This window comes from Mastacembelus armatus, chromosome 4, assembly GCF_900324485.2.
Source record: "Mastacembelus armatus chromosome 4, fMasArm1.2, whole genome shotgun sequence".
Classification (NCBI taxonomy): domain Eukaryota; kingdom Metazoa; phylum Chordata; class Actinopteri; order Synbranchiformes; family Mastacembelidae; genus Mastacembelus; species Mastacembelus armatus.
In genome coordinates, this window is record NC_046636.1 from 19,006,259 (window position 1) to 19,025,042 (window position 18,784).

The 18,784-nt window shown below is 38.6% G+C and overlaps 1 protein-coding gene across 1 annotated transcript in view; it reads left to right on the forward strand.

Annotated features, from left to right (window-relative positions):
* rab6ba (RAB6B, member RAS oncogene family a) overlaps positions 1 to 18,784 on the forward strand; it is a 47,567-nt gene that overhangs the window by 892 nt on the left and 27,891 nt on the right. The window lies entirely within an intron of this gene.

Consider the following 18,784-nt stretch of genomic DNA (forward strand, 5'->3'; position numbering starts at 1 on the left):
TTATCTGTGTATCTATCATAAGCTCCACTTGCCCACACCCTCAGACAGTCAGAGGCTTCTGCCTTTCTGAGGCTGCAATGTGGCAACGAAATGATTTTCACTGAGCTGGCTGAGACATGATTTGCATCTTTAGCTTTGCTTTGTGTTTTGAATAGGGCAGGTCGGTTTATGGTCAATTCAGAGATCTCGTGAAGCCGTATTAAACACATTACTCATGGTTCAGTTCTTCAGTAGGTTGTACTGGTCGTTCAGAATAGATTGAGTCATATATTACATACTATGTTGTTCCATTTACAACTGGCATACTTATAAATAATTGTAAATCTATGTTAATATAATAATCTATATAATAGCTCTACAGCCAAGCATGTCAAAAAACAGTTAACAGTACCCAGCTTTCTCCATGTCCAATGTAATGTCATTTTTTTGTCAGACCAACAATCAAGACAAAAGACATTACCTTTACCATGAGCTAAAAACAGAGAAAAGATTAAATTCTTCACATAAGAAGCTGAAAATAGCTTTTTAAAACCAGATTTTCTTGTAAAAAGACGTAAATAATTAGCCTAATGAATCAGAGTAACACAGTGCTCTTCACTCTTTTTGACCCATAAATCTTAATGCTCTTCCCCTACATTTTGACAGTGCCTTTTGCTCTGAATGTATGCTGTATAATATAAGCAAATCCCAGAAAGGGCATAGGCCTGTGCTCTTGTGCAGTGTTATGATATTAAGTGCCAAGTAGCAAGCCAAAGGGGATTTGGATACACAAACATAATATCAGGGACTGATGCACTGTTTCGCCAGACAACATGCTGGGAGAATGTTTTGGCATTAAAAATTCTGGTCAAACTGGGGAAATAAGGAGACATAATTACTTATTCAGTGAAAGGGAAAGTATTAAAAGCATAGTAGTGTGTGTGACACATAAAACTTTATTTTAGACACATACAAATACAAAGTTTTATTATATTCTTTATTATGACTTACTGTATATACATTAGCACTTGATGTTCAGTTCAGTTGGCATATAAATGCAGAAGCCTCAGTGGGCATAGGATGTAGAGCCACCAGCTGGTGAAGCAGAAGAAGGTGTGTGGTTGTCTTAAGGTTGGCTTCGGCTCCTCTTTGTCAGTCTTTCAGGAAATGTGGGGAGTCTGGTGTTTAGTATGTAAAAGAATTACAGATGGATGTGCCATATATGAACATAAATTGGATGTAACACAGTAGGCCTGAATTATTAATGAAGAACATTTCAACTCAGTGAATCACTTCTCTTCCTAAGCAAAGTGGACCACTTAGTAATTCAGTTTCATAGCGGTGCAACTCTCTGTTATATTTGTTATGGCTTGACCTCATTGTTTTTTTTTCACTGGCAGATAAATGTAGAGTAGTTGTAATGTTTGGATGCATCTGTTTGTCTGTGTTCTAATACCGGAATAAGACATACCTGCAATAATCACTGAAATATTTTATGCCACACATATTGTAGAGATGCAGAGTGACTCTATTGCTCCTATAGTAGGTAACACAGTATCACAGATTTGCCATAACTGCTATATGTGCATTATGGTAATTGCTGTGAAATGTTATGAGCAAGAGCGTGTCTCAGCCTTATGTAGTCTTGGAGGTTTGTCGGGTTTTAGAAGGAGATGCTGTGTTTGGCATCTGCAGCACATGTGGCAAAGTGGTTTGCAATGTTGAACTCTAAAGCCATTGGAGGCTGTGCAGGTCTGTGAGTGTGTGCCTGTTATCAGTGAGGGGACTTTATTTGTCAACCATCCAGACTGTGGCGGCGACAGCCTCGTGTTTGATTGGGTTGTCTCCGACGGTGCTGTGTCTCCCCGAGATGTCTGCTGTAGTTGCAGCTGGTGCCCAGGTGGGTGTGAATACCATCAGCTCCACCACTATCATTTATTAATGTACAAGACTGGACTCAAGTAATGAACAGGGGCACCAGTACAGAGGCTGCAGCATTCTTTCTGGGTTTATAATGCCTGTGTACAGTGAAGATCTGTAATGGTGGAAGTGTTTGAATAATGTGTCTAAAAAAGGAAAGATGGCATGATGTACTGTTTTTCATGAAAGAATCAGCTAACGTCAGAGAAGTGGGAGCTCCAGATTAAGTGGGTGGAAGCAGGCAGAATGTTAAATGTGCTGTCAGGAAGTCTGTCCTGCATACTTCTTTGGGTGTTTTCTACGCTGCCTGTACAAAGGAGACTCACTAAAGATTTCCTTGAGAAAGCTGAAAGCTTTAGGCAGGCCAGATAGCTGTTTCCAAGACTGTGTATCCACGCTCCTGGTGGAAATGGCATTTTGCTAGCTGCAGCCTCAGAGTAATTGACCAGGTCATTGTCAGCACACCTCAGATTACCACACTGCATTTCCTGGCTCATAGATTATTGCCATAGGCAAGTTTTCAGAGGAGCGGTACTGCATGGTAAAAGCAAATAATTTGGAGGTAATCCCCTGCTGCATGTTTCATTTCACCTCAAACAAAGAGATGGGAATCCATTTGGTGGATGCATCCACATGGTTGCCATGAGATTTTGCTTAGTGAGTTAAACTTCTATCTTTCCCCATACAGAGATTGCAAAAGCATGGACTAACACTGGCTTCAAAATAAGGCTGAATCCACCTGACCACTGTGCTTTATAGTAGGGTTTAGATGTTTGTCTAATGCATCAATCACTGTGTTTCCAGGAAACAGCTTTCTGAGCAAATGAAACTCAGGGTTTTGGCTTGCCAATGCAGGGAGCAGCAGACACATTTCCTCACCAAGGCTCTGAAACCACAAATGCAGATATAGATACTACACTTACACACATCAATAATATACAGCTTTTTATACCAAAATTGTACAATGATAAGTAAGTGCAAAAGTCCTGATGCCAAGAAAAGCCAAATCACATTTCTGTCAGGACTGGTAACTATAAACCACTAAACAATATAATGCATTCTCCAACCTTTTCGCATACCATGGTCTATGCAGAGAAATTATCTTTCAGTTTTGTTTTTTATCGAGTAGCATATCTTCCATCTCTTAGTATGCACGGCTGTGGCTTAGTATAGGCAGGAACCTGTCAGGTTTGACTTGAAACTGACTTCTAAAAACTGCATCCGGGACTTGATGTGTAGTTAAGTGTACTCATTTCCTCACAGAAACAGGGACAAATATTTCTGGTGTGAATTAAGAGGAGGCTGGTTATGCTAATATGTGTTGTGAACACAGCTGTGATTTCAATGTGGGTTGGTTGGTTGTAATTGTTTTGTCTCAAATATCACAGTGCCTTCAAACACAAATTGAAGTGATCATCTTTATGTACCTTTTTTTTTTTTTTAACATTGTGGTAAATGTAAGTCTAATACTATGAATAAGATCGTTCGATCGATGTTATTTTTTTCACTGCTGCCCTGATATTTATCTGGCCTTATGTAAAGCATCACTTTTTAGACTAGCTTAGACTAACGTTTTAGAAATCTTCTTTCTTGTCATCATATGACACACACACACACACAAAATACTTTGAAATGATAAGTTTAACTATGTTTAACTGCCCCTGAGCAGATGTTGACTATTGAAAATCTATGGATGCAGGCACATGAGATGGTTCTACCAATATTATCTTCTTGCAGATATGTTGGTATTGATGTATATGTTAGGTGTTAATGGACAGGAAAGCACAGATATGCCAAGCATGTTTTGAAACTGTTTTATCCTTCTGTAGTTTGAAACAGAACAAAGTGCCATGTTCATGTGGTAATTTGAAGACTTGAGTGCATGTGTGAAAGAACATTTGGCTAATAGAACAGATTTATGTTTTCATTGCTGCAGAACCACATTCTGTTTAGGAAATGAACAACAAATGTTTCTACATGAGCTTGGTTTGGTGCTGTGTGGTATATGAACCAGGATAATAGGATGCCACACCCGATAAACAGTACGTTTCAACAGAATAGCCACAAGGTTTTTGAAATCCTATCCTAGAAAACGCTAAAACCGCAATGTCTTGAAAATGAGTCAAAACCAAATCTTTACTTGTTTTGCAAGGGTGTGTGTTGTTTTGTAGAGAGCCTCAGGTGTGTGAAGGGTGCTGCAGATGAGCTCATGTTGGCTGAGCTTTGCAGGTTAGTGCAAAATCTGGTAGGTTATAGGGCTTTGCTTTATTGAAATCTAAAATTTTATTCAATTAAAAGGTGTTACCAATAGTTACATTTTCATAACATATTTGCTTTCTTGAGGGATATGTCTGTCTTAACATCATCATATTTCACTGAGCCTGGATGCTGTAGTGTAGCTGATAATCTGTGGAGTAAATAGACTTACCAGACCTTTAGCTTGTAGGGTTTTTTTATGAATGAGGGATGTACTTTACAGAATCCTGATGTTCCAGAAGAAAGATTAAAGTCTGTGGGGGTCCAGCCTGCATTGCTCAAGCAGCAGCTCTGGTCGCCCTAACATTTGATAATCTAACTGCATCTAAAGATAACTGGTCATCTCTTTCATGTCACATCTCATTACCTCTTCCTGGAAAATGCTCTTCTACTCTGATGGATGGGGGGGAAACAATTCCCTGACAGCTTTGATCTGCTATTGATCGGCTCAGCCACCCATTAATGGGGGTAATTGATCAAAAGCCTTCAATTGCAGCAAAGTGCCAGCCAACTGGTCATTTATATGCTATCCTAAAGAGAAGAGCCTCCAAAGCTGTTTTTTCAAGCCAGCATTCTTCCTGTTTTTTCAAGCCAGCATTCTTCCACAAAAAACACTTATACTGTATATGCAAACACTTAACTTCCAATTGCACATCCAAGAAAAAGCTTAGGGAAATTCAGATGCCTAAAAACACTAATGACTTTTGTTTGTTTTTTTTTTAATAAACTGTAACATTTTCTGACTTATTAAGAGGTGCTTTCAGTCCTTCAGGAGCTTGTCTGCAGCCAGGGGATACCAAGCAGAGCCAGGGTAGCTCTATACATAAGCTGCACAGCTGAGTGGGTGTGTTCCCAAAGGCCCTCACTTATACACTCTGGCCAGAATAAAACAGGATTGCAAATCTGTCTACTGCCCATGCAGTGATATAGAGAAACTGTCTGCTTCAATTCAGTCTGCCTGTGTGCTAGGGAAAAGAGCTTGGAAGCAAACTATGACGACACAACTTTACAAGAGCAGGAATAAAATATCGAGGTTGCATGCTGCTCTTATTACAAATGTAAATTGTAGGCCTGTTATTTTAAAGAACATCATTTGCAAAGACTCAGGAAGTTTTAAAGTGCCTTAAACCATTCAGCTACAGAGACTATTTGCAGGCCATTCTCACTAAATTGTGTCTTAGAAATTGATTGGGCTCTTGCCTAATGTGAGATCTTTTAAAGGAAAGAGACAACGAATCCCATTTAAACATAAACACAGAAGGGTTCTGTGAATAAAATCCCTGCTGCGGAGGAAGGCTGTCATTTACCCAGCATGGGACATGACACTTCACTGAATTCAGCAGGTCTCCATCAGTGTTTACCCTTTCTCCAGTTCCCCACATGAGCCCTCATTATGAGGCTGTCTTAGCCTCATTGCAGCCTGTTATATAGCCTTCACACCTGCTTTAAAATTGCTCATTGGGTTTTATTTATTGATGGGTATTGTAGGGCTGCAGCTATAGAGTAATAGTGTAACAAATAATTTTGCTTTATTAAAAAGCAAAATAAATCTATAAAATAAATATCCAAAAGATAAAAGTGGAGTGGATGGTTATGCACAGCAAGCATTTTTAACACTTAATAGCTGGATTGGACTTGTATTGCAGATAATGAGACTTACAAAACACAGTGAACTATGTTTATTTGCATAGCTTAAAAAAAAGCTTTGATGAGATTTTTGAATTAGTAATGCTTTCTTAGGGAATCATTTCACCCATAGAGTCATTTAAAGTATTTTATATCAGAAATGGTGAAAACAGTAGATTTGACTCTATGACCACATCGACTCTTTGAGATGCCCCATTAGCACTGTGCACAGGGTCCTATGGGGATTTATGGAGCAGAGGCAAGCTGAACACTCAGTCACCATCATAAGTCTAATATACTATATTATCAAGGGTTTTACCTAACTCAGTGGACAAAGAAGTAAATCACGACCCAACATCTTGCAAGGAAACAGGTGGCAGACATGCTGCAGAGCCACAGCAATGCAGGATCACTATAACATTTTTAATGCTTAGTCATAATGTGAGCATATTCAGGGATGGCCATTCTTAGTTCTTATTCCTGCTTACAGTGTTTACTGTAAGCTACTGAAATACTCAAATGCTTTTTCTGTAGCCCTTTCATATTGCTCATTCTGTCAGTATCCTTTGATGGACAGCATGGCATCTCCAGGCTCTGTTTTTTTTTTTTTTGTCTTTGTCTTTTACTTCTTCCTGGAACCTGAATGATTCTTTAGAAGCTGGTGAACACTATGTCCCACACACTCTTGTAGCTATGGGAGAGTTGAGCCTTGGAGCAAAGTCAAGCCTTGATCCCAAAAACAATGGTTACAATGCTTGTTTTGTTTCTGGTGTGGACCAAAGATCTAAAGGTAAATGACTGAGAATTTAATAGTATGAGATCAGCCTTGAGCCAGTTTGAGAGTAGCGGTAGAAGGCAATTAGTTGTTTTAGATGTTCCTTTTTTTTCCCATGCCTTTAATGTTGTGCAAATTATATTTAAACTAACTAGTTTGAAATGTAAGTTTGCATAAAGTTGCACTTTCTGTATTAACAGCCTAAATATTTTGTCTGCGAGGTGCTTGTAGCCAATAGCAGGTGCCCAGTAGAGCTGGGTATTGTTAAGGACGTCATGATTACGTACCTCGATACAGTGTGGTACGATACGATACAATACCAATATATAATGCCATATACTGCAATACTCAACATCATTTTAAAAATACAACTTGCTTTGTACCATTATGTAATCTAATAATAAGCAGGCACATCTCAGTATACTGGTAACTGAGTTAAACTATTTTGGCCCCATCTACTGCAGGCTGGAGAAACTACAGCAACCCCTTACGGCCTGAGGGAGTATCGATATTAGGTGCTGGAATATCAATATTGTTTTTAAAAAAAATATGTCAATATATATCTAAATATCAATTTTTTTTTTTTTTTTTAGTGTCAAGGTAGTCTGACTCACTGGTAGTTCTGTGCACTTGAAAGCAGAATATCTATGGCTGTTTGCCAGGACCACAAAAAGAAGAAGGGATGGCTGTGTTGCCCCGTTTCTGTTAGACATGAGACTTCAAGGCTCTGTTGTTGAGTTTGTTTTGAAATATTTTTGCTTCCTAGTGTTAAAAACTCACTTATTGGAATTTAGAGGTGTACAGTGTATTTGAGGTGGTGGTTTTAAATGCATCCGGATTGAAAGTATGTTGTGCAAACAGAAGATTAAAAGGCTTACTGTGCTACATATGGAGTCGCTACAACCACTGACTGGCTGATATGACAAATATGAATTTAAACAAGCTTGATTTGCAAATCAATTAAGCAGAGATCATTTTTATGATAAATTGATTTAATGGCTCAGAGGGTGAGTTGCCACTGTATCATCATTATTATTGGCATCACACCGAATTATAAAACAGTATCTAACTTCATTGTTACCACTACTGTACTTTGGTTAATATTAGCCCAACATAGTCCTATGAGGATTCCAGGCACCTGGATGTGCTGATGTGAAATGTCATTTTCATTCACATTAGACAAAAGTTATAAATCCTTATTTATATTCACCGTAGTCCGGTTTATACAGTTTTTGTCCAGAAACTCTAGTAACAAGATGAAAGCTCATAGTCATTTCCTATTACGTTAGCTGGAAACTAACCAAACTGCAGAGATCTGTCAGACATTCAGTTTTCAGTCCATCGACAATTTACTCCCACTCCCAGGCATGGCCGCAAGTTTCTTTTGTTTCAAATCCATGACTTTCCTTGAGTCATTTTGGATCTGCTCCCATTGAACATCTTGTTGCAGCCCAAGTTATTACATAAATATAATTTCTCAGTGTTTAATTAGCAGAATGGACATAACGATTTGGTGTACCAAATAAATGTATACATTATTTAGTTTTCTGGGTCCCTCTGTGTCACTCCTGGAGGGAAGATGAAAATACTCTCAGCTGCAAAAGTGGTATTTGTTCCGTATTGAAGAATTCTATACGTTTTCATTAAAATTAATGAGCATAGCTGGCTGTACTGTATCACTGTTTAATTAAAAGCATTGTTCTCTGGTGATGTAGGAGGACGCTGTGACAATCGATAACCTGAATCGACAGACTAAAAACTCATGAAAATGAATCTGTTATAAACATAATAAGTGCTGCCTGCTGCAGATAAAGCCTCCCTTTGGCATCACACTTAAACTGAAGAAGAATGACAGTGTTGTTTGTAAATTTCACTCTCATGCACTCATTCTTAAATTTCAGATTGTTGACCTTGTGGGTGAAATATATTATGGGATTCTCTTCTGGCTGGGCAGGCTGGGATGTCAGGAATTATGGCAGAGGATGTGTTTTCATCTTATCAGTTCAGATGAATGGGGAAAACAGTTACCTCAGGTGATGGGAAAGTAGGGCTGAAAGTGTTGATCACAAGGTCTCCACCAGAATTTGATGCATTCATTGCATTGCGCATGCAAAACATCACTGATGTATTTAGTGATACTTACTGAATGATAAAATAGAATTAATACTATTTCACAGATGCTTTTGCAGCATCTGCAGCTTCTGCAGAGCTCCCCAGTGAGAAGCTGTGTTCTCTTGCAGCAAAAGGAAAAAATGAGTGTGGATGTAGTTAATGAATGTCACAGAGCAGTGACAAAATGTGTGGTGAAAGCACTGCAATATATCAGCACAGCACAATGTCCATGGTTTAGGATTGATAGGTAATTACTTTCGTTTCTGTATCACTGACGTGCTTGTCTGGTGCTTGGCCCCTGTATCACAATTAAAATTTAGCAATTGCATAAATAACTTGATTAGAAAAAGAAAAATTCTCTAAATGTAACGTTATGAAAAATTTAATAAAGTGCTATTAATATTCCTGTCGAATCATACATATACTTACCGTATTTTCTGGACTGTAAGTCACACTTTTTTTTTTTTTTTTTTTTTTTAGCATTCTGGCTTGTCCTGCGACTTGCGATAGCAAAGTGACTCATATGTGTAAATTTGCAGTCATTTTGTCGAGTAGTCACTACCGTTAGATGGGACTCTTGGCACAACTGAATATAATACTGTACCGCTGAAAAAGTAAAAAACATTTCTGTTTATGCTAAATAACTCCTAATGTAAGTGAAAATATAGCCCAAAGGAAAGAGCTATACAGCAGATTTCATGCTACAGGTAATAAAGTGTGCAGCTATAACAAAGTTTGGAGTGAGTGTCAGCACTCAGGAAACCTGAGAGAGGAGGAGGACATGTCACTTCATCTTCTCCCTGATGTTGGCAGAGTTATTTAACATTACTTGACTTGAAGAGACTTTTTTTAAAAAAAAATTTTTTTATTCAAGGCCGTCGGACACTCTAACACTTATTTTTAATGTAAGCAATGAGATTTTCTCATAGGTCCCTTGTATTTAAATAATTTCTGAAAGTAATAAGAAAACATGAGTCCACTTGATACTACAAGTAGTACGCCGATGTCTGGTAGACCAGAAATGAAAGCAGTGTCCTGTTTTTCTAAGAGGATGCTGTTTTCATTTCTCCAGCCTCCAGCTGTCCTCTGCCTTGTGAGAATGGAATCTAATTTAAGCATTAAAATGTCAAGTTGGTCTCTCTCAAGCCCCCTAGCCTCCAACGGCAGACATATGACTTCTGTCTCTTTTCCCAAGGCAATTGCAAACACCACAAAGGTCTTATACTTCAAAACTTGTGTCACACCTTGTTATTGTGTATGTATTTGTGTTTGTATGTGTGTGTGCGTTTGTTGCTTTTGCTTTTAGTAACATCAAATGCCTCATTAGTCTACATAGGTGCTGAAATGGCTCTCTGAGTGCTTTATGTGTGCACGAGAGACTCTGCCTTTGTTGAGTTTGAAAGCATGTTCATCCATTATTCAGAGGTATTGGTAAATGGCTGTGTTCTGGTAAGAGTGCACATTGTAATTTCTTCATAGGTGCAGTCCATGTCATACAAAAAGAATCAATGTGGCACAGATTTCAAGACCTCACAGTCTAATGGGAATGAGGTCAGCTTCCTTACATCTATATGAGAAGTCACTGATTTGGTCAGTCGTGCAGTCGTGCAGCCCAGGTATAATAAAAATAAAAAAGAGCTTCAAGAAAGGCTAACGTTTTATACATTTCTTTAAAAGTTTTAGTAGCCAGATTTTTAAGGAAAATGTTACATACAATATGTTAAGGACCATTTTTCATGTTAAATTTAACATATATTTTGTTTGAACTTGGTGTACCTCCAAAACCGCTTGACTGAATTTTTCGATGTTTTTGTTTGTTTTTGGAAAAACAGCGGTTAAAGGGGACTTAAAAGTTGCTAAATCTAGTGAGAAAGTCACTTAGTTGACAACACTGAACTGGATCAAGTGAGACGTGTGACTAAAGGACAACTCTGTGTCTGAGGGACTGTGTGGGCACAGCTGCAGCATTTGTGCATCAACCCGCTGTCGGACAGAAGAGAGCGAGAAAGCACAGCTGGTATCAGTATATTGATACTGCAAATATCAAAAAAAAAAAAAGATTATTGAAAGTCTTTCAGATATTTAAAGTTTATATATTGAGAAATCAGTATTTTTTGACAACAATAGTACATCCTAGAACACTACAACTTTTATATATTTTGTTGGCGAATATTAAGCAATACAAAACTTTTGCAAATGAGGGCGTGTCAACCTGCCTGAAAATAATCCTTCTGTCCATTTACCTAGTGGCTGATAGTAGAAGATTGATTGTACCTTTGGCTACATTTTGCATGACTGGTCTTGACCAAAAAAACACAGAATTTGATGAATTGTTTAAACTCAGATAGAGCTTGTCACTATTTGCGCAATATGACTGTTCAATTACAATAGTTTCATTTCAGAAAGATTTTTCAGTGCTCTTAGGGTGACAGTTTCTTTTGATTTGTAATTGCGTGTGTAATATGTTAAGTTAGAATCCAGAAAATTCATTTTGGGCCATCTGCTGTTTGGCATTCTCCTATTAGCTTCTGTATGCCAGCTGCTATGACTATGAATAAACAAGTACACTGATGCAAGACTCAGTATATCTCCCACTGGTCTGTATCTTCTCCATATCTCTGTGCTCTCCTTCCTCAGCAAGGACAATCATAAATAACCTCTTATTTTTCTCTGCTCCTTCATGCATTGATAAATATTAGATGTCTGCCTCTCTTCAATGTGCCAAGCTCTCATCCCGGTGTTATATGAAGGCAAGGCATGACACGCACCATTTTATTTTTATCCACCTCCTTGCAAGTGGGAGCTGGGCCCATGCCAAAAGCACTGCCATGCTCTGATTGGATGCCAAGCCCTCAAGGGTGTTCACTGATGCCCACCGCCAAGCCACTGACAGTAGTTTTACCTGGCTGCTTGGCACACAACTTCAGGGCTGGATTTATTGTTCAGCTGTATAAATCTCAAAAACAAATAGTACCTGTAGGTTTATCATATGACGTGTGCCTAGTCTTAGTCCATAGATGAATAATTCATGTTATTTTCACATTTGGTCAAATTATATATTTAGTTGATTTCAGTACAGCCCCTGCAGCAAACCAACATTAATGTGATTGCATTGTTGAAAAAAGTAAAACAAACAGTGGCATGTTCAAAGGTTTGGACACCCTTTTACTTGTAAAGTCTTAAAATCTCATTTTGTATTTAGGACTTAATTGACTTGTATGGACTTAGAAGGCAGGTCAAGAACTGACATTAGGAATTGTCAGCTGATGACATTTCCAGAGCTGATAAATTCACTCCACACCCTGGGGTAACACTGTGAAATGATACTAATTGAAGTCTACAAAGCAACAGAAAGCTATTAAAAGTATGAATGTACTTCCAGCTTGAAATTTCCACTCTTGAAAATGTCATTAAGAAATTGCAGTTTAAGGGCAACTGTGGCAGTCAAGACAAGATCTGAAAGAAAATGTCGATATAAAACTGCATGTTTACTGTACACGTGACTGCCAAGCAAGATTTTGCTGACACAGGAATGGTGATGCATTGTTTACTGTGCAGCGATGATTCAAAAACAAGGCCAACATGGAAAAGTTTCCTAAAGGAAACCATTTCAACATCTGGGAAAGTCAGACTCATTTTGGAATTAAACCCTGTGGGCAGATGAAGATAAAATTGAGTTATTTTGCCACAATCACCATAAATGTGTTTGTAGAACAAAAGGACCAGCATTGGGGTGGAAATGTTCTGCTTTGGGGTTGTGTGGCAGTCAGTGGCAAAGGAAACAGTGCTCAGATAAAGGAAGAATTGATTCCATATCAGCAAAATCTGAATGCAGATGCCCTGCAGTCAGTCATGAAACTGAAACCAAACAGAGGCTCATTTCCACAACGTGGCAGTGATGCAACACAGACTTCAACATCCACCATGAACTACTGGTGAACAACCCCAGCTGAAGCTTTGAGAACAGACCTCATGGTTCCCTGACCTGTGGTAGCCTAAGAATGTTTCAGAACCTGGAAGTGGTCTGTAGACTGGTTGAAAAATCCTAAATCAAGAATGAGAAGACTCTTAGTTGCTATAAAATGAATTAGCAAGCTCTGACATCTGCTAGTGGGGTGCCCAAACAAGGCCCAAGTTGCCCAAACAAATTAAATTGAAAATGTTTGCAGAACTGTTTTTATAAGTTGGGATGAAACTTCTGTAAATCTTCAATTCATCTGGTATTGGGATTTATTGATTTCATGGTAGCATATCTAACATTTGATTTTGTGTCACTTATCATTGTTTAGGTGTAGAAATGAGAGAATCCTTAACTAAGTCATTTAATGTTTTCACAGTTCACAAATGGCAGGAATAGGCAGAACCTAATGTGATCCTGACTATGTAGAGCCCTTAACGTGCCATAAAACAGCATTTTGAGTTCTTAGGCGATGCCTTGATGAGGTGTCTGCTGACTGTGCTCAGCGGAGACATGGTGGTGAAAGTGCAGGTTGGTGCAGCAGCACCTCTGGATCTCTCCGTTAATTGGCTCTTGTGTCGCTAATTCACTCCACAAAGTCTTTGAAGCATTACACTTAATAGAGACTTCATTAAAACCAAGGCTGTAATTGGAAAACCCACTAGGCAGGAATCCCCTATCTGTCTTACTATTTATTAAGCTGTCTGTAAGGTGGCTACATATTTGATGCCTAACTCAGTATCGTTGTATATACCCAGGGATGTTGTGGTTGTTTGTTACTGTACGTGTTAAATTCCTGCACAGTCAACAAAATATGTTCGAATAGTCTAGTTTAAGAATTTAGTGAAGTGAGTCAGTAAAGGTAATTTCTATAGTGGCAATTATATTTAAAGGACATACTGTATTTAAAGCATGCCATTGATTGTGTGCAAAATGTCAGTTTCTCAGCATGGTGAGCACTTCTCAGCCTCTTAATTAGTTATATGACGTTGTCTATCTTCTGTAGCTCTGGGAGAAGCTTTTTAAAGTCTGAGAAAATAACCCTCATGATGCCACAGGAGGGAGTTAAATGGTGGTCGCACCACTTAGTGACATTCACTTATCTAAATGAAATGACTGGGGCTGGTGATGTAGTGACTATAAACAGTAGGTGGTAGTGAACAGGCTGGCAGGCTCATCTTCCCCAGACCAGACTAGTGTTAGTTTTTTCAAATTGACTTTCCTCTGGCCTTTTGTTCACAATTGAGTACTTTTTCATGTAATATTAGATAGATACACTTTATAAATGCCTAAAAGTAACTCCAATAAATAAACACAATTATTTCGAAGAGGGGAAAGAGGTCTCTAAGCAAACAAGCTTGCTAACACATTATCTCTTTTGCTTATTAAGTTCATACAGTTTCCTCAAACGATGTGTCGCACCATTGACTTCAGTCTCATAACTGCAAATCTTTGCTCTTGTGCAGAAGTTTTCACTCTGACAGTGGAGGGTAAATAAAAGGCAATGGTGCAATATAGACTATTTTCTCCTTAATGTCTCTCTAATGGAGTAACTCTAAACATGATGATGCTTTATAATAGGTAAGTCGAAAAATAATTCCACTTTGGTTGAAAGTACTGCAACTAGTTCTGGTGCAGCTAAGACAAGACAAGCAGGCTAAGTCTTGAAGAGATGCCTACTGACATTAGACAGTCCTATGTACTGGTGCTGTCTGTTTCTATGCCAGTATATAGACTTCATCTTACTGCAGTTCTAAATGGCAGCCGATGTCATCAGGTTCACACAGTGCTGCACAACGATGTTAAATATTGAAATGCCTTATGCAACCTCCTGAATTCATCATGTATAACCCCTCCTGTGACAGAAAAGCAACTCTAAAATTACCTTAGCCATCTGAGTAGAACTATATACACATAAAAAGATTTTGGAGCACTTCCAAAACTATAAAATTTAGGCTTGCAACAATCTAAGTAAAATTATCTGTTGAGTCCTTAAAAGGTATTGCTCCTAACTGGGACATTATTAAGAAATCACAATAATCAATGCAGTGTCCCAGAGACAGTCTTAAGGTAACATAAGAGCAGCACATTAGCATATTCATTTTAAGGCTTCCCTTTGAGTCCAGTAGCGGATCAGGACTGGAATGAACTGTTTTTAAAAGAGGCCCACTGGGTCTTTGGTTAACTTGGCTTGGCCACATGGAGGTGGTTTGGGTGAATTAGCTCCTGTCATCAGGGGACATGTGAATAGAGAACAGCTTTGTCTAGTTATTAAGGTGGCCATTTGCATAGAAGGAACTTGTACACTTTATCCCCTTTCTTTGAGTCAGACAGTAATAAAAAGTTTCCAGACACTGAAGAAAAAGCTACAGTGAATAGCCTAAATGTCAAGATGAGACATTTGCACAGATGGTCTTGAATTAGTGGGCACCAACAATAAATTCTGTATCATCATTTTCACCCTAAAGAGAATACAGTGTTGAGTATCTAATACAATTTGCAATTTCACACCATATTTGTCTAATGAAAAGACATTAAATTAGTCGGTTTTAAAAATAGTTTCTCATTACAGAACATTTTTTGATTATGCTGTGGTATTGGCTTGTCAATTAAAGTAGGGCTGAACTTCTTGTAGTTGAACGTTATTCCTCCATTAGAAATTTATTTAGCTACAGGTTTTTTCTGTATACCCACTGCCCTTTGAGAGCACACCACTAGGCCAACCTGAATAAAAAGAGGTTATTGCTGCAGCTTCAGATTCCTCATTTATGTCTGACTTACGCTACTGTACTAATCATTTGAATCCCATCATAATCTTTAAAGTAGCATTCAGCATTAATGGCATAGAGGATGAAAAGCTTATGAGAGCGAAATGTTTAGAAATGCAGAGCTAATTCAGAAATGTAATCAAAAATCTGCTTTGTTAGTCATTTCGTTTTAGCCGAAAACAGAAAATTCCCTGAATTATTGCAGCCGTAAGTGTACCTGAGCTTCCTGCTTCCAACCCAGTAATTAAATTCACACAAATCAACCTGGAATTATATCTGAAGATACTGACAAAAAGTGAAATAACACACTGAATTCAACCTCTTAACATTAGGAAGTTACCGTGGGTTGCATTGGAACATTTATTTTGCTTTTCTTTTGTGCATCGTGTGACATTCCAGTTATGTAATAGTCATCATCTTCTGTCATCGTGCTGTTTTATACGTACATCCAAGCAAAATCAGTGTCTGCTGTGATATACCTTCCTTGTCTAGGAAAGAAATTCTGACGTCTCTTCAGATTTTGCTCATGCCACACTCACCCAGATACTACTTGAGTTAGAGAAAGAAATAAGTGCGTACTGTCTGTCCCTGAGTTTTGAAGCTTTCAACAGTGACTGAATGGCACACAGAGTGCTGTCTCATGTTGCTTAGTGGTCGAGGAGGATGAGTCAGCAGCAAGGATGTTGGATCAGACTCTGAATCCTCCATGTTCTGTTCTCTCATAGCCACTAATGTGAAGGTATTCTCTGCCTAACAAAGGTGAAAAATAAGAACTAAACCACATACCGTAATGTCAGTTTTGTATTGGAAGGTGTGCAGCTGCAAATATTGATTTTCATTCGTCTATGAAAAAGTGAAAAATTCCCATTACAGTCAACAAGACCTCAAGTTCGTTACATGAACGATAGTACAGAAGCCATTTTTCATATTATTGTTGTAATCTTTGGCTCTTGATTTTAGTCCAATTTTGGTGGAACAGATGCTGGCTGAATTCATTTGCCTCATTTCCCAGGGGGTCTTTTTGTGCCATTTGGCATGTATGCCAGACGACCTTTTCCACAAGTATTCTCACAGATGTTTTAGTTTCTTCTCCTCTGCAAAACATTAATTCATTTAGGAATTTGCATGTTTCTGCAATTAGCATGGTGCCTCTTTCTGTGGCTGACACTGTTGGTTTTGCATCTTCTTGAACAGTTCCTTCATTATTGTCCTCCGAGCAGTTCTGAAGGGAGAGAGTAGAGGTGTGAAATAACTTGGTCGGAAATTCAGTCGACAAATTCCCAACACTGTGTCGCACAAGAAGATTTTAATAAGATCTTCAGAGACATAGCATGTTTGTCTTAGTTAAGGCTTTGGATGGCATTGCAGCTAAGCCTGTATGTAGCACAACCAGTTTACCCGCAGTGTCATCCTGGTTAATTTCCACTCTTTCACTCAGAGCCTTTCATAAAGGGATCGATACGTGGTGAAACAATTACATTTCTAATCTTCTGAAACATCATGTTCACTTTGGAGTACATAATGATACATATGAATTGAAGCTGTGAGCTGAAATTATGAGACAGTAAAGTCATGACATCTAAATGATAAATCCACACTGTTGGTTCATGGTAGATTCGTCTATCTGAAATGGGGGTTATAGTGTTTCCCCTGCAATTCATGTGCAGTAGCTGGGTTTCATCCTATAGTGGGCAGTTCCTATACATATTTGTAACACAATATGTAGAATTAAAATACAACCCTAAAAAGAACATCTTAGAGAGTCAGAGTCTCTCAGAAGTTAAGATGGGCAGTGGTTCACCGATCTGTGAAAAGCTGCATCTACAAATTGTCGAACAATTTTAGAATTATGTTCCTTAACATAAAATTGTAAAGACTTTCAATATGATCATCTACAGTACATCCATCCATCCATTATCTATGCCCACTTATTCCTGTTTAGGGTCACAGGGATCTGCTGGAGCCTATCCCAGCCCTCTTTGGGTGAAAGGTAGGGGTACACCCTGGACAGTCCTTCACAGGGCCACATAGAGACAAACAACCACTGACACTCACTCCTAGGGGCAATTTACATCACCAGTCAGTGTGACATGTTTTTGGACTGTGAGAGTAAATCGGAGTACCTGGAGAAAAACCTAGTTTGCATGTTCTCCCCTTGGGGACACCACACAAAAAGGCCCCTGCTGAGTTTTGAACCAGGAACCTTCTTGCTGTGAACAGTGTTAACCACTTATCCACCATGCTGCTCACTACAGTACATAATATCATTAAAAGAGTCAGAGGCCAAAACGCAATACTGAATGCCGGTGATCTTCAGATGGCATTGCAGGCATGTTTCTTTGATGGACATCAGTGCATGGGTTCAGGAATACTTCCAACAATCACTGTCTCTGTACACAGTTCTCTGTGCCATCCAAAAAATGCAAGTTTAAACTCTGTCATGCAAAGAAAAATCCATATACAGTATGAACATGATCCAGAAATACTGCTGTCTTCTCTGGGGTGAAGCTCATGTAAAATGGTCTGTGGGAAATTGGACAACTGTTCTGTGGTCAGACGAATCAAAAATTTTTTGGGCAACCATGGCTGCATCCTCCAGACTAAAGAGGATAGGGACCTTGTCGCTTGTTATCAGTGCACAGCGTAAAAGCCTGCATCTCTGATGGTATGGGGTTAGTGCATTAGTGCCTATGGAATGGGCAGCTTGCACATCTGGAAAGGCACCATCAATATAGAAAGGTATATCCAGGTTTTAAACCAGCATATGCTGGTCTTTTTCAAAAAGACCTTATCTGGATTGGAAGGCCTTGCATATTTCAGCAGGACAATGCTACACCGCATACTGCACCTATGATAACAGTTCTTTTATGTTGTATTGTGAATAATATATGGATTTATGATATTTGCAAATCTTGCATTCTGTTTTTATGTAGACTTTTACAGTGTTCCAACTTTTTTGGAATTGGGTTTGTACCTTCCACTAATTTGGTCCTGAATAAATCAGCCAGACTATATCCATATACGTAGGTTTTAAGCTGGAAAAGTGGACTTTTGAGTTTAGTTCGTCTTTACCTCATCTACAGTAACTTATAATCTAACTTAATAATATGGCTAGCTACTGCTACTAACTTTTGGTCTTGGAAGTACCAATAGTGTTAGTTAGTTACCAGTAGTTAGTTAGTGTTAGTGTACATCAGAGCAGATAAACACTTTCCACTTTCCAATTCCATTGGCAGTTTTGGAAAAGACGTCACCCTTCAGACAAATATTGTCTTTACCACGCCTCTATGTGCACAAAATTGGACGGTACTAGATTAGTCATGCTGACGTTTAACCGGACCATCAATATTAAAGTGGAAAGTGTTAAATTAGGTGGTGTGTGTCTAAAGT